The 15,726-nt window shown below is 35.7% G+C and overlaps 1 pseudogene; it reads right to left on the minus strand.

The window, feature by feature from the left end:
- Window positions 1–10,391: 10,391 nt before the first annotated feature.
- On the minus strand, window positions 10,392–10,925 carry LOC124526838 (ADP-ribosylation factor 1-like; annotated as a pseudogene).
- Between the last annotated feature and the right edge of the window lie 4,801 nt (window positions 10,926–15,726).

Below are 15,726 nucleotides of genomic sequence, written 5' to 3' on the forward strand. Positions count from 1 at the left end.
ACCCATATTTTATATATTAATATAACTACTTTATTTCTCTATGTTTAGATGTCATTTATTGAAATGTTTCCTTCTTGCACCCTGATGGATTATCTTGCTCAACTCTTGTGAAAATACATACACCTCACTTGAGAGACAACTAATTTAGGGAAAACGGAGAACAAATTAATGCAGCCAACCAAGGGTATATGCCAAAATTTTTGAATTGTATCTGGAGACTTTCAAACAGACTTAGCAGGAGATCTAGTAAATCAGCTTTCGGTAATTAGGAAGTTGTCTAATTCCAGACTTGTTATGGATGTGGACTAGTTATTTCATTCTGCTGTTATCTTTGGATAGAATGTAGTGAACCAGTTCCAGAAAACTTCACATCAAATTATCCCATAATGTGTGACAATATTTTTTCACGTAGATAAGCACCTAGAGTTGTCAATTTCTGTCTCAAAGAAGACACAGTGTGAGATTTTTAGTTAATTTAAATTTTAGCTTAACTACAAAGGCATACGGACAACTTGGGATACTCTCAGCATATGCGTGGACTCCTAATTTATTCAAAAAAGTATTTGTCCACACACCACACATATACTGAACGTTCTACAAATATCTGGTACTTTTGAAGAAATAAAAATGTATTTTTTTCCTAATGAAAAAAATGTAAAAAAAAAAAAAAAAAAGGAAAATTCACCTGACCTAACAGAACACTCAGCTAAGAAGAAAACAAAGTCAAATAATAAGCCGAGAGAGATTGGTGTTATGTTCTATGAGGTGTTAAGCAATAGCATCTCCAAGAAAGTGATGTTGGAACAGACCTGCTGGAGGGGAGGGAGAAAGACTAGCAAGTGTCCAGAAGAAAGGCATTCCAGGCAGAAAGAAGAGCAAATGCAAATACACCAAGGCAAGAGTGAACTTGGCAAGAAGGCCTCCAGGCTAGAGACGGGGAGAGTGGTAAGGTGTGAAGGCAGAAAGGAAAGAGAGGGTGGTGAAGAACAGATTTACCAATGCCTGTGGGATAAAGATTGTGGATTTTTATTTAAAGAGAGAGAGATATGAGAAGGGACAGTAGGGGTTTGAACAGAGAGATATGATATTATGTGGATATTTAAAAAATGCATATCATTCTGAATTTGAGCTCCACAGTAAGAGTGGAAACCTGGAGAGTAGTTAGCAGGACACTGCAACAGGAGAATTAGACAGTGGTTGCTTAGAGCAAGTCAGTAAACTGAAGACCTTTAGAATTGATTGAATTGGATCTTGGCAATATTTCAAAAGCGTAACAGACTAAGACAGACTTAAGAGCATGTTCGCTGGAGACAGACTACTTTGGTTTAAATCCCAGAACTGGCTGTTTCATGTTTTATAGCCAAGTGCTTCTTAAACTTACTATAATGCCTTGTCTATAAAAAATGAATAATTATGTTTCCTAACTTACTTATTGTAGAAATTCATTGTTAATATGTGTGTGTGTGTCTATGTGTACATAGCAGCTAGAATTGTGTAATCACACAGTAATCATTTAGTTCTCATTACTAATATGTCAGGAAGGAGAAAGAGGTGAGTCCATGATGAATCCAAGGTCTTGGTAGGAGCAACAGGAAAAATGGAGTTGTTATTTCTTGAAACCGGGACAATTGAATGAGAAGTAAGTTCAAAGGAGAATGAAAACAAAACTGCAGATTCAGGTATGCTAAGACTGTGACGATCCAGAAGCAAGAAAGTGAGTGTTTTGAGTGGGTATATTTCAGATAGTAGATACGGACTAAGAAAAAAATAAAGTGCTCAAAACGTAGGAAGGAATCAGAAAAAGTGGCTGAAAGGTAAGGTTAGAGGAGAATTAGGAGGGCATAGGTCTTGGATACTAGGTAGAGAATATGCTTCTAGAAAAGGAGTCATCCACTGTGCCAATTGTTTCTGATAAGTAAGATGAGGACATATACACGTCCATTTGATTTAACAACAAAATTTCACTGGGCACTTTAGCTTAATCGTTGAAATACCTGACATGACTGCATTTAAGAGAGAGTAGGAGGAGAAATAGTGGATATACAAAATGTAGACAACTGCTGGGGGAGTCTTACTGTAGAGAGAAGAGAGCAATGTGGTCGGTAAGAGAATGTGTGGCCGAAAACATTTAAAACTGTATTCTGCATTCAGTTTTAACTAATAATAAATTTAACTGGTAAATAAATACAAAGAAAATATGCAACAAGATAGTTTGAGAGATGATAATTTCACTGCAAAAGTGTAGGATTTGACCTTTGGCCTTTGGCCTGGTAATACAGATAAAAAAATTAAACCAACAGGAAAACCAGAGTGTGAGTATAAATGCAGGTAAGATGGGTAAACAGATCCTAGAAATTTGTTATATTTTATTTCTGATTTATTATACTTTCCCAATTTGTTATTTTTTATTTGTTTTTAATTTTTTAAGGTTTATTTTGGAGAGAAAGAGAAATAAAGCATTAGCAGGGGAGGGGCAGAGAAAGAAGGCTCTGAATCCAAAGCAGGCTACAGCTTTGAGCTGGCCACACAGAGCCCCACATGGGGCTCAAACCCATGAAATGTGAGATCATGACCTAAGCTGAAGTCAGAAGCTCAATGGACTTAGCCACCTAGGTGCCCCCCACTCCAGTTTTTAAATAGGTTTTTGAGACGAAAGACAAGATGTGATATAGTCCTTGAGGTTAGAATTGGAGTGTACATAGAGAACATTAACTAGGCTCTCAAGCAGGAAGAAAATTGAGGTTACTGGCCATGGGTTAGAAGTTAGATCAGTCAATAGGGGTATGTGTTTTCCACTAGCCACTTTAACTTGCTCAGATGTAGCAACAGAACAGGTAGAAAATCAGATTTAATTAAGGTTAGCATCTTTCTAAGACAGAAAAATGCAGGAAAAGAAAAAGGAGAGCGAGAAGGAAATTGCAAGTTCATGCAGTAGAGTAATTATAATGAAACCAAGTCAGGCAATAGAGAAAATAAAGACATGATGGGGATGAATACCAGTTGTAGGTCAACGGATTGACTTACTATTCTCAGATGGAAAAAAAGTAGATGTTGTTGGAATTCTGTGATAATAGAGTGAAGATGAAAAATAGGAGGCAGTGGTTGGAGAACAGAATGGTTGAAGCTGATATTCAGGAGGCAGTATGGCTGCTGGAAATAACAAGATGAGAGCATGGCCACAGAGTAAATGGCTGAAAGTCAAGATCATTGGAGTTGAAGCATTAAAGCAGTTCTGGAGTTAAGGGATTAAAAGGATTTTTAATAGTAATACTGAAATCACCAAAAATTTTAGTGAGAATTCTATTGGGGAGATGGTATGACAGGTGCTGTATCTTCATACAGGAACCTTATGGGAAATAAAGTCAGGCTTGGCAGACTGGGTTATTTTCCCATAATTTTAACAGGCAGTGAACAGGATTTTTATCATTTTGGAGTCAGAAAAAAAGTCAAGACGATAGAGGCTATCTACAGTGGACATAGTTTAAGTGGCTAAGGCAAAACATTTCATCAGAGAGACTGTAGAGGAGACTATAAAGGGGAAATTCCTGTAAATGGTTACTTTATTAACAATAATACCCTAATTCTTTTTCTCCATATATCACCTGACAGTTTTTAGAGCATTTACCCTGATTTCATTTGACCTTTACAACAACTCTGAAGAATGTGGAGACAGTTTTATGCTTAGAGTGGGGGGCGGGGTGAGAAAAGAAGGTTTGAGATGTTAAAAGTCCAGCTCAAAAACTTATTATTACTAAAAAATGGAAAGCTCAAAGTTTTCTGAGTAAATGCATTGACCTTTGCTCTGAAATATTATGTTTACATCATTTTTAAGTCAACACTTTTTACATTTTATAGCACTTGACCTCAAGCTAAGTAGAGTTAGTGGTGTTCAAATACACCATACTAGGGTGTTAGAAACATTTATGACATTTCAAGGTAATTGTAGGACTCAGCTTATTCTCTCATGAAGATTCCATGAAGAAGCAGAAAATTTTGACACATAGATAGATAGATAGATAGATAATCTGAAAAGTATACCTACCTTATAGATTGAGGAGGATGTTTATGAAACAATAAAAATAATCTCTTTTGAAATTTTACAATATAATTTTAAAAGTTTAGATAGCAGATGATTATTAGAATACTGGCATCTTTATTATAGTACTATACAGTACTGAGTATTGTGCTGCAGAATAGTGTTATATACTTGAAAAAATTTATATTTTTGTTTCAGAAAAACAGCGCAACTTCAACCTTTTCCAGTATGCTACAATTTCCGGCTACTTAGATCATGTGCTTCACAGAATGACTTGGGCACTTTCCGTCTGTGATGTGAACAATTTACTGAATGAATAGAAACTTCAGATTGTTCGTCTGTAAATTAAAAACTGGGGATAACAGCGTATAACTCCGGGGTTGTCATGAAGAGTAAAAGAGAGAATGCATGTAATGTTCTGAGTGCTATGTCTTTGTTCTAGTACTTGATAAATGGCAGATGTGATTATACTAATACTTATTCAATTTTTTAAAATTTCTTCCTTGCAAAATAAATCATATTTTGATATATTAACTTTTTTACATGATTAAAGCACATGCTTGAGCATAAACTATTTCTCAGCAATTTGTAATTATTTCCATGTCTTTTGGTCTGGTAATTTTAAATCTGACTCTAGAATCATTTTTTTAATGCTTCCTCTATTTTAACATACATATATTTATTTTTCCTCTTTATATTAAAAATACATTTTAGCACTGAAATTAACTTCCAGCTTCTTCTGGGTTTTCATTTCCCTTGGGTGAAATTAAATGAAGACAAAAGCAAGTCCAAAGTAAAGTATCTGTTCTTTGTGTGTACTCCAAGCGATAAAAAATCATAAATGTGAGGCAAATCAAAGGGTAAAATAAGATGTGAAATGAATTCTGATATATGAAAAATCACAATAAATGTGAATATAAATAAGTTTTCTATTTAATAAATTGAATATTCGGAACTGGTATTCTCTGTTGGTTTTCCCAGAAGTGAACTTGAAGACAGGATTTAAGTACTTGTAATTCATTTGGTGTTTGCATGAACACAAGCAAAGAAGTGGGGGCTGGGGAAGCAGTCAGCAAAGAATATGCATTCAGGTGCTAATGAACAGAACAAGTAAAATTTTATCTTAAAAACAAACAAGCAAACAAAAACAAACAAGCAAACAAAAACAAACTGTGGGAAACTGCATAAGACATACATAACGGCCCACTAGAGGACTCAGGGAGCCGGGGTATATATACCCACTTTGGAAATTTAGTGACCAAGAGCTGTCTCTTAAGTTGGGTTCGGAAAGGAAACATTTCACTTTTCATATCCAGGAAAGAAACTTTCAGTTTTCTTCGACGTTTGATATTTATAGTTCAAAGTCTTCTGATGTTGAATGTACTGTATTAGTTATTGCGTGTGTATGTGTTTGGGGGTGGGAGGGTAAGGTGGTATTTCCATGCTATACCCAATATAAACAATCAACGTACCCAGAAGATAAGACCACACAAATTTATGAAACATGGAAAATATACTCGCAAAAAGAAAATGGTCAAACCAGTAAATAAGAACCCAAAGGAAAAAAATAAATAAAGAAGACAAGCTGGTAACAATGTATTAAAACATATCAGATTGAAGTTAATATCCCAGATTTTAAACTCATTCCAAACAATTATGCATCTCATACTGTATTTTCAAAATATATAAAACCAAGTAAAATACAGGATGAAAGTATATTGCCAAATCTACCATTCTATTGGGGAATCACAATTTCACTATGATTGATACAAAACTGAGACAAATTTAGTGAAGACACAGAGGGGATGAAAAGACTACAAATAAAATCTGTCTAATAAATATCCGCTATAGCTCCACAAATAAAGATACATAGCATTTTAGGCATTCATACACTCATATCAATCTACCTCTCAAATCACAATTTCTACCATCAAAAAAAAGCTATTTAATGGAATTATTGAATTGAAAAGAAGACACGATTTAGATTTATGGGTGAAGGTGATGAACTAGGTTGAAAATCTAGAGTTTGGTAGAAAAAGTAAACAGAAACAAGGGATATAATTAATACCTAAAGCCACATCAAAAAAAAAAATTAGAAAGCAGGTCTTTGTCTCACCAAATTTCTAAAATCAGAGCTAATAGAAACTATTTCATACACTTTTTTGTAAGTGGATGAGACCTTTTTTTTTGGATGAGACTTTTGACTAAAGAAAACCGTAAGATTTTTAATTCAGTTTATCGTTTTTGAGACCCATTCCAAGCAGTTACAGGTTATGTGAAATAAAGTTACAATAAAAACTACTGTATGGAACATTAGGCTGAAAGATCATAGATTGGACTCAATATATTCCCAAGTTTTAATCAACAGGATTGTGCCTTGATCTAGAAAGATAAAGCATATTCTTATTTTACATATTAACATCTCTGGCATGGTTTCATCAGTGTGATTGTGCAAACCTTGTCTCAGACCAAAATTCAGAATGAGCTGGACTGTATTTCAAGTAAAAATAGTCTCAGATTTTGCAGAATTTTGTAGGCTAAAGTTTTTTGATATTAGAACCATTTCAATAATTAGGATATGTATTATTTTTGAAGTGAATTCTTCTTCTAGGCTAGAAAGAAGATGTTTATAAACATCTTCTCGATGAGATAAAATCTCATCACTAATGTAGAAATTAAGAGAAATAGTTATTCATGCATTCATAAAATTAAATTCACAGTACATGTTATCAGGACATACAATCAAAATAATTAAGGTATGATCTGTGGATTAGGATTTGGCATACAAAGTGATTTAAGATACAAAATGAATGATGACCATAAAGGAAATGTACAAAATAAATGAAGCAACATATGAGGAAGTAATTTGCATGGATAGAAATATCAGACAATGGGCTTTACTATCATTATCTGTCAAAATTATTTTAGTGTGTTTCTCATAAAGTTTGAGTTTCAATGAATAAAAAAAAGCACACTTTAGTGCAAAGGTAAGCCTTACCTTTGATGATGAGAATTTTTAATTTCTTTTATGGGTTAGAGAAAATAATATGTTTATCATACAACTGGTGATATAATTTATGACTGTCACATATAATAGCATAATTCTCTAGTCTTATTATTCAATACTACTATTTAAAAACTGTGTTGGCATCTTCTATTTTATTCCTATCTGATCATACATAGAGTTAAGAGTGAGAGTCAATTTTAAAACTTACCAAATGCATATGAAAAATGTGTGAACATAATTTGAGACAAAATAAACTCATATTTTAAAGGTAGCAGGCAGAGATTTAGAATACAGTATCCTTCAGATATCTCCACTCCCTTTATAAAGTACAAAAAAAAATTACTAAAGGGAAGAGAGAGATTTACTTTTTTTTGCCATATTAATTATATGATTATATAGATTGTAATTTGTTTATATTAGTTTTAAATTTAACAAAACACATGTAGATACTTAAATTTAAATAAAGAATATTTTAAATTATCAAACAAATAAATATGAACAAGCCCTTTCTATATGTAGTCTTTAAAAATAGCTGCCTTCTTTAAAACTAACTGTATTAAAGCAGACTCTTATTGCATATAGTTACAATTTGGTAAATTTTATTTACTTCACAGTGTATCGATTTTCTCAGTAATTGGTAAGATACTTTCACTTTCAAGAAACAAATATCTAAATCAAAATGATTTAAGCATTTTAAACAAATTTAAAGAAATTTGTTATATTACACAGCTGCAATTTGGAAGTAGGCATTTCAGTAGTTCATAGCTTATTTTCATCTTTTTATGCTAACATTCTGGGAGTATTGGTTAGTCTTTCTCATGGTCACAAGATGGTTGCACCAGCATCAGGCATCACATCACACACCGATAACCAAGTCACTAAAAGAACTGTCACTTCCTTGCATTTCTTGAATTAGGAGCTAAAGACCTATGCCAAAAAGACTTCTGACCACTGCAGACTTGCCCCATTTCTCACTGTTCAGCATTCAGTCACATGTCAGTCACTGGAATTCATTCATGTGCCAATCATGGTGACACCACTATGGGATCGTTGTGGAACTATGGTGACACAGTTTGTCTTTCCAATAAGATTTACCAGAGTCCCAGAGGGTAGGTCTGAGTACTGGACAGAATGAGAACTGTGAACATAAGAAGAAGAAAGTAGGGTTTCTTTGAAGGCTATCAGCAGTGATATATACTGATATATGTGAGCAGAGCATATGACATTTTAATAAAAATTAAAGAAATAAAGAATAGTAGGAAAAAATTCTAATAAAAGGCAACCTATTTATAGGTGTTGTTTCAGCCTCAAATGAATAGATCACAACATAAACAAAAAGTATGTAGTAGTCAGAATCATGCATTCACAAGATTAAATTCTGGATGAATCATTTTCCTTTCCACCTTCTACTCAATAATCAACTGACCCTGTGTCTAAACCTCTACTTTGGCTTCAGCAACCTAATTGCTGGTCTTCCCCCACTCAATATAAAAGACCACTTGCTAATGGTGTCCAAGATGGAAAAGCAAAGCAAATCATTACAATTTTGACACATTTTCCTGCCTTTCATAAAAAGGAATTAAACTACTATATGGGATTTTGGAACTTGAGCATATATTCTCTATTTTTCTAGCAAGATTACTAGATGTCCAAGTGACCTGACCACGAGAGCAATGGTAGCCAATTCTAATATTTTTAAAAATGTGTAGTAGGTGTTTTCCAAGAAAGAATCCTAAGAAATCATTTTTCTTAAATTAAAATTGTAGCTGTGCAATTACATTCTGGTAAGAATCCCATATCCTGGCAAAATGACTCAATTTACTGATAGAACTAGAGCCCTCACACTACGGGAATATATAGATATAGATCTTAAGATCTTCAATCTTTTGGCATTCTCCACATTGAGGAAGACAAGTAACAATCGTGGTTGTCAGTTGAAATTTGGAAAATAGTTTTGGGTGAAGGGGCAAATACAGACAAGCCTGTCTTCACAGATTTCTGGGTCTACAATACACGGTACTTATGTGGCTGAAAACCCTAAGCCTGTAATTTAATTTAAATTATCAGTAGTGGGTAATTCTGTTAGCTGCCTAGCAGAAGAACATTCAAACTCTGTCTAGGAAAGCAAGACATCTTCCATTATGTTGTTGTACGGCAGGAGGGATGAAGAATAAGAGACAGAGCAGAGAACATTAAATTGAAGACCAAATACTTCGGGTTTAAATCATGGTTAGAGGGAATATTTGGACATCATCATTCACAAATGGAGCTGATTGGAAACAGAAGGACAAGATACTACTAAATTGTTTTAAATAAATTTTATTTTAGCCTAATTTTGGATATATAGAAAAGTTGCAAGCAGAGTAGAAAGAGTTCTCCTCTACCCTGTACTCTTTTTTTCTTGTTGTCCACATCTCATATTAATGTGGTACATTTGTCACAGCTAATGAAATATTATTGGTATATTTTTATCTGCAGTACTTTATTAGGATTTTGTAGTTTTTTAATAGTTAAGAGTTTTTCTTATAGTGGCTATAATTACAGTGCTTATTTGTTGAAATGAAACTGAAGACAAGTACACAAAACAGTTGATTACTCATGATGCATTGAAAGCTGTACGAGGTTCCACATCACATAAACCAGTTCTGATGATTTCCCCAAGCTAAAGTTGAACAGCTCCAGCTTCTTCATGTTTACCAAAAAGTTCAGAAGAAAAAAGTAGCGGTCGCCCTTTCGATGGCAAATCTGACCCTTGCAGGCTGAAAGAATAAAAGCACTTATAGATGGGGGCTCTGGGGGTGCGGGCAGCCCAGGGAAGCCGGGGAAAGGGAAAGGCTGGGGGCTCAGGAGTGGTGGCCCCAGCCCCCAGCCCATCTCCTGGGCCGCTGGGTGAGCACAAGTGTAAGCACAAAAGCTAGGGGATGCGGGATGACCAGAGACACAGGGAATCTCAGGGATCCTATCCTGAGCACAAAGAATGGATCCCAGAGGAGGAGCGCTAGGCTGATCCCACACAGCCACTCCTGGAGATCGCCGTGTGCCTAACATCCCTTCTCAGTACCCAACGGTGAGTTGATTCTCTTTTTACAATAAAAAAACAAACAAAAACAAAACAAAACACCAAAAAAGCAAGCTGAGTAATATTGCATAGGAGTACCAGAAAACTGCCTAGTTGGTAACAATAATTATTTACAGTCAATAAAACCCGGCTGCAGGCTGTGCTTGCACATCTGCAGCAGGGTGCGGTGCACCGACCCACCAGGGACACTGTTTCCGCGCTCACACCACTGCAGAAGAAAGCAGGGTGGAAGGAATTAAAGCAGCCAAAGGGAAGAGGAGGAGCGTGGCTCACTTCCGGTTCCGGAGCCAATTGGACAGCCAGTCCGGTCCCTCATAGAGCCCGTGGGCGCTGGTGGCACAGGTGGCCCGCACGTAGCAGTTCCTGTGATGCACACTCAGTTTCTCTGTGATCTCGGCCACTTTCACGGTGTTGGGGAGGTCCTGCTTGTTGGCGAACGCCAGCGGGATTGCGTCCCTGAGCTCGCCCTTCACCAGCATCCCCGTGAGCAACTCACGGGCAGGGTTCACGAGCCCTCTGTTGATGCTGCCTGCCCCCAAAGACGAGACCTGGCGTGTTCTGGAAGTCGTGGCGCCACAGAGTCTGGATCTTGTCCTGGCCCGCGTTTCCCCACACGGTGAAACCGACGTTCTTCTCCATGGTTTCCACGTTGAAGCCTATGGTGGGGATGGTGGTGACGATCCCACCCAGCTTCAGAGTGGACAGCATGGTGGGCTTCCTGCAGCATCCAGGCCCACCATGAAAACGCGCATTTCCTTTTTGCCAGCAAGGCCCTTGAAGAGGTTAGTGAAGATATTCCCCATGCTGTAGACGGGCGGGACCGACCCTGGCCAAGTGAGGCTGCTTCTCCAAGCAGGGCGTTGATTTCGCTCCCACTAACGTCTTACAGTTTTTAATGTCATGGATCTTCTTTCTGTTCTAGCATCCTATCCAGTAAACCCGAGTACATTTACTCATAATATCGCTATAGGTTCCTCTAGATGGTGAACACTTTCTCAATCCTTCCTTGTTTTTGATAACCCTAACCGTTTTGAGGAGCACTGGCCACGTATTTGGTAAACTCTTCAGTTTAGTTTTGTCTGATGTGTTTCTCCTGGCCAGACTGGGGTTATAGTTTTGTGGGATAAAGATTACAGAAGTAAAGCGCTGTTTTCGTCATGTCATATCAAGAATACATACAGTCAATGTAATATTTCACTGTTGATCTTTTATCACTTGACTAAAGGAGTGTTTAAACATCAGCTTTCTCCAGTGTCAAGTTATTTTTTTTAGTCTCAGCTTTTCTACCCTTTAGAAGTAGGTTGCTGTGCACATCACACACTTAAGGGGTGGGGACTTCAAGTTGTCCAAGTAATTGTGTTGGCAAAGAAATGGAGAGCTTGATATGCAGAGGCATCGTATAACTAATAAACAATCTCCAATAGACCAAGCCGGCACTAACCTCCCAAGGGAATATTCTCCAATTTCCTCTTAAATGTGACCTGGGGCATATCGACACAAGGGAAAATTCCCCAGAGGCGGAGCTAGAATGCACATTAGACCATGAATAACAGAGTTGTTTCTAAAGTGCTGTGTCCTACCCAGTGACGTTTGATAAATGCTTTGGCTAAGGCTGACCATGTTTCTTCTTACTTTTTCCAAATGAATTTTTATTGCAATGTTCCTGTTCTTAATCCATATTTCAACATGGTGTGTATAAACATATTATTTGTCTCTTAGTTGTCTAAACTAAATGTCCATATTGAAACTTGCTGAACATTATTCATTCTTCATGGTTATTTAGTTACAATGTTAATTTAAGATTTTCTTGCTGGAGAAAAGGAGTCTGTACCATGAATGAGAAGTGAGTGCGTGGATATTCGGATAGCCACAGAAATAAATTAACAGCAACAAAAAGGTCCCTTTGTGTCCTTTCATGGTAACAAATCTTGATTTTTAAATTTTATAGTGAGTATATCGTTATCTACAGAAAAGGATAACATTTCCTTCACTCCCCAGCATGTAGATATGGTCGTAGGACTAAATTCTCTCTGATAAGATGGAAGTTCAAAAATATTTTTTATATGTATTCAATTTCAGGGTTTTCCCATTAATTAAATGGGACTTGACTGTCACCCTTGACTTCCCTGCCTTCTTTCTGTATGGAACAAGGATGTTTTGCAGAACTGTTTTCATTTATGTGGATGAGGGCAACGTGTGTGGAATGGTGAAACAACAACAAAAAATTAATAGAATTTAGTTTAGAACAGAATTTAGACAATACTATAGAATAGGATCTCCACTGAATGGAGATTGTAAGTGAGAAAAATAAACATTTGTCTTTTATAAGCAATAGATTTTTTTGGAACACTGTCTCATATAACCAAATTTTACATTAATTAATACAACTGAAAATCGCTTCAAAAGTACATGTGACAGGGTGCCTCTGTGGCTCACTCAGTTAAGTGTTGACTCTTGGTTTCGGCTCAAGTCATGATCTCATGATTTTTTGGGTTTGAGCCCCATATGAGGCTCTGCACTGGCAGTGCTGAGTCGGCTTGGGATTCTCTGCCTGTCATCTTCTCTCTCTGCCCCTCCCTGGCTTGTGCTATCTCTGTTTGTCTCCAAATAGATAAAGAAACTTAAAAAAAAAGTGTATATGGCTGTTTAAAATAAAAAAAAATACGGGGCGCCTGGGTGGCGCAGTCGGTTAAGCGTCCGACTTCAGCCAGGTCACGATCTCGCGGTCCGTGAGTTCGAGCCCCGCGTCAGGCTCTGGGCTGATGGCTCGGAGCCTGGAGCCTGTTTCCGATTCTGTGTCTCCCTCTCTCTCTGCCCCTCCCCCGTTCATGCTCTGTCTCTCTCTGTCCCAAAAATAAATAAACGTTGAAAAAAAAAATTTAAAATCAAAAAAAATAAAAAAAATGGAAAAAAGTACATAATGAATTTGGATATTAATAAGTAATATATAAGTAAATAAGGAAGTTTTTTTTCAGATATATAACCAAATTAACATAGAGCTCAAAAACAGACCCATGAATATTTAAAATAACACATGAGATATTTAAATACTTAATTAAATTAAATATTAAATATTTAAAATAATAATATATTATTTATAACATAATATATATAATATAATGTTATTATATTATATATAACATTTAGAATATATATCTATAATATACATAATATTTAAATATTAAATATTTAAAATAACACATTAATGAGAAAAAGATAAACTCTTTAGTCACTGGCAGTGGAATTAATTATAAATGTGGAAAATATTATATTGGGCTTATATGCACATGAATTCCAGATGAAAAATAGCCTAAATATGAAATACAGTAACTCAAAGCTTTTAAAAAAGATATAGGTGATTAATGGCACACTGTTGAACTTTAAAATATCTTTGAACAAGAAAAAAAATGAAATAGAATTTGAAAGATTGATAATTTGGGGGGCCTGTGTGGCTCAGTCGGTTAAGTGTTGGACTTTGGCTCAGGTCATGATCTCATGGTTAGTGGGTTTGGACCCACAGAGCCTGCCTCAGATCCTCTGTACCCCTTCCTTTCTGCCCCTTCCCTGCTTTTGCACATGCTCGCTGTCTGTCTCTCTCAAAAATAAATAAACATTTAAAAAATTGATAATTTGGAAAATATAATTAAATTAATATTTCTGTTAAAGTGTCTCATGAAAAGATTGCAAAGAGGCTCACAAACTTACAAATTTGTTGAAAATCGAAACCAAAAAAAAGGAAACTTTAGAATATAAAATATATGAAAGAACTCAGGCAAAGATAATTCACTGAAGACATTGGAGAGACATCAACAGACTTTTCACTGAAGGAAAACATGCCTAACGTCAATAGTAAGCAAAGAAAAGTAGATAAAATCACAATAAAAAATCATTTTATATCTAACACAAATTAAATGGTCTATAATAACAAATGTTGGTAGGGATATAGTAAAATGCAAATCCTCATAACTACCTGTGTAAGTGTAAGTTTGGAAACAAAAATGAGAAGAGAAAGAAAGAAAATCTTTAGAAAGCAGATTGGCAACAACCTAGAGAGTTAAACGTGTACATATTTCAAGACCCACAAATCTGCTCTTGTTGGATATATATAGATACAGGTATAAATATAGATATCAGCATGTTCAGCTAGATCTATCGTATCTATCATCTATCTATCCACCTACAGCCTAAACTAGAAGCTTCTGAACAATTGCAAAAGTCTATCTTCCTCTCTTTCTTCCTTCTTTCTATTTCTCCCTCTTTCTCTCCTTTCCTTATGTCTTTCCTCTCCTCATTGCCCCTCCTTCCCTCTCTTCTTCTCTCCTGTCTACTCATCCATCATTTTTGTTTAATTAACACACACTTACAGAATACTGGTCTGCAAGCATTGTTAGAAGTATAGAGTATAGTACAATACTGCATTCGATCATCACAGTTTAATGAGTTAGGTACAGTTATCATCCCTGTTTTTCAAATGAAGAAAATAAAGCAAATAATTGATGGCAGCTTCTGAAGGAAATACATTTTTTTTTTAAATTTGTTCTCACTTTTCTAAAGGCTACTATGTGTTACATACATAGAAACAAGTTTTCCTTTGTTTCAAATCCTTCATTTACTATCTATAACATTCTTACCCTATGCTTCACCTGGCATACAATTTAGTTTTCATCTAAAAAATTTCTTACTTAAACTTTCTTTCTTGGAATCCCAATGTACCTCAAGGTGTTTTGGTTTTTGTACTTTCTTCTTATAGAATGTATGACAGTGATAATGTATTATACCCAAATAGAATATGAATATAGTAATTTGTGTTTATCATTATTTTGTGTGTATTAAATATAAGTATAATATAAAGTATGATATGTATGCATTAGAATATATAATTGTATTTATATAAAATGTATAATAATGTACTGAATAATCATAAGATAATGTAAATAAAGCATGTATTACATGTGATTAGTCTGTCTGACACCAGATTATAAACTCCATAAGAGCAGGTAATATTGTTTTAAATGTTACTCTCTTCCTGTTGGCTAGCATAATGCCTATATAGTAGAGACACTCAATTCTCATGGTGTAGCTAAACACTATAGTTACTTTCTGGGATTGCATTCTCTTCACTGCTCTTTTGGAACCGCCCAGTGACATACCAAAAGTGGGTGATTGCAGTTGCCTCAACAAAGAGGACTATTTCATCACCAACATTGTTTGGAATGGTTGACACATGATGACAGTGTAAAGCAGAACAACTTTTGGCCTATTTTATTGTTATTTATAAATTGTCTGCAATGCAAAGCCCCACTGATTGCACTCAGGGCAAAGCCTTGCCAGGCCTTTCCCATTCTACTCTATCATCCTTCCATCAGTCATGCTGGATGTTGTAGGTTGGAAAATTGATGCATGTTTATAGAATATGCTTTTTATGTGGAATTTCAAAATTAGAACTGAACATACCTTCTTAAGTGTCTCACACTATAAGGTAAAAGCTTTGGTAGGGGTACCTGGGGGCTGATGTTAGAAACTAAGCTTTCATTCTTGTGACAAGGTTCCATAAGCAATGAAGCAACAGTGAACAGAGAAGTGGAGAGGAATGCAAAACTTCTT

This window comes from Lynx rufus, unplaced genomic scaffold, assembly GCF_022079265.1.
Source record: "Lynx rufus isolate CCGP_SWC_20201006 ecotype Redwood Valley unplaced genomic scaffold, mLynRuf1.p SCAF_5, whole genome shotgun sequence".
Taxonomy (NCBI): domain Eukaryota; kingdom Metazoa; phylum Chordata; class Mammalia; order Carnivora; family Felidae; genus Lynx; species Lynx rufus.